The sequence below is a fragment of the Octodon degus genome, unplaced genomic scaffold (genome assembly GCF_000260255.1).
Source record: "Octodon degus isolate 3935 unplaced genomic scaffold, OctDeg1.0 scaffold00188, whole genome shotgun sequence".
In the NCBI taxonomy this organism is placed as follows: domain Eukaryota; kingdom Metazoa; phylum Chordata; class Mammalia; order Rodentia; family Octodontidae; genus Octodon; species Octodon degus.
Window position 1 is genome coordinate 958,164 of NW_004524764.1, and position 2,148 is coordinate 960,311.

The window sequence follows — 2,148 nt, forward strand, 5'->3', positions numbered from 1 at the left end:
AAAAGAAAAAAAGAAATAAAAAAAAGAAATTTACAAGCATTTATAGATAGGAAGTGTTCAGAATTTACATTACTGAGGCCTGATAATGACTGTTTTGAGGAACTGTATATATCTCATCAAGAATCAGTAGTGCTGAGGGTTATATTCAATAAAAGTTAATTGAATATTACTTGTTCATCTGTCTACTACTGCATAGTATTATAGTAGGTCCTGGGAGGATGGATATAAGGTAAGATAGAATGATTTCCTATTTGTCAAGAAATAAAAACCAATCACAGAATTATTTTGGGTTTACTTCACATTCCATGTTAATAGTAAAGAGAAAGGAAGTTTTATTAGCATATTTATATGTATCTTTTTAATGATTAAATAGCATAGTTGTGGATATTGTCATTAAGCAAGTTTACTTTTTTGTTAAAGCAAAGATCACAATGCAAAAAATTTATACAACTGAACACAGTGTCCATTGTGCTGTCTACTGTAACTTGTATTTTACAGGTGAACCATGAAAAATATGTATATAATATTAAAATATGTATATTCATTTTAAATTAAGCATATATTTCTTTTAAGTAATACATATTTATATATAATAAATATAAATATGTATATATTGTATATACCTCACTACAGTGAGGTCACTCTTCCTAGAACGCAGGGAATTAGAGACAGCATGGGAGCTGCTCTGTCGATCTCTGCCATGATAGTAAGAGGAATCTCTTCCCTCAGTTGTAGCATTGGAGTGACTGACAGGAAGCTGCAGATATTCTGCAGAGTTATCTACCTCTGATTCGGGAATCCTAGCAATGGTACATAGTTGCTACAAGCATGACTGTCATTGTTATCTAATAATTATTTTATTATTTGTGTTATGATGGAATGGTATGATATAATGCAGGCCCTTCCATACAATGAGAAGCAAAATTACCACCCAGGCATCCAGTAGCAAAACATAAGGAGCTACATTATTGAAGATCATGGGAAGTTATGATTAGAACAAGTCTGCAATGACAAAAGACACAGACAGAAAATGGTGCCAGGGTACAGGGAAAGAATCTGCTTGATGGGGAGAAACAACTGGGGTGCAGAAAGACCAAAAAAAGGGAAGAAGATATATTTATATGTATATGCAGGAGAGTTTGGATAATGGTACTGTTGATTTCTGCCAGTCTGTTGAAAGAAACAGTTAATGCTTAAAATTTTTAATTTTTTTTCTCCTTTTAATTTCTTATAACTTTTTTTTACTATTTTGCAAGTTTATATCAATTAACCTAAACAACTGATTTGAAGATAACATTGTACAATACAATAACCATTGTCAAATTGTTATTACTTTATTTAATGAAATTTTGTATCATTTCTATTTTTTGTTACCATTTTTTACTCTTTAAAAAATATAAAAAATAAAAGTAAAAGTACTGACCACAGTTCCCAGCTCACACAAAGAGTAATAGCAACTGTGTGTAGACAAGTCAAGCTTTCACATTTTGAAGAATATGTACACCAACACAGGTTTTTCCTCTGACTCTCTAGGACTGAACAGCATGATTGAGAGGGTGCTCAGTCATTTTAGGGGCTCTCCACAGAACTTGTCACAGAATTCACTCAGATCATAACACGTGACATATAGAATATATTTATGAACACATGATGGGAATAGGGAGGTGGTGGGTGAAGGTCAGGCTATGAGATTTAAAATGCATGTGTCTAGATTATCAGGGATGTCCTGTTTTTCTTATTATTTTATTTTCTACCTCTCTTAGGAAGTAGAAGTAGGAATGATCACAGGCTTTACAACTGGTTGAGTGGCTGCTATTCACTGTAAGGGCTCAATTTCTGGTCCCCAAATTGCTTCATATAGGGCTTCGAGTATTACTCAAAACTGGTGTAGCCTTATGTGACAGAGGCTTAACATTCCAGGAAAGCTCTCATCACAGTCCTAGATTGACCCAACCCGCGGGTTAGTCAACGAGGACCCTGGAAGGGGAGTGGGGATGAAATAGGGACAGGAGACACGAGAAATGGAGGCAAGACAAAGGTTCTGATCAAGCCCTGTTTATTCAAGGAAGTCTCAGAGAATTTGTAGGAAGCGGGGAAGAAGAGGGAGGAGTGATTATAAGTCATCAGGTCGCTAGGCACTGGGGGGTG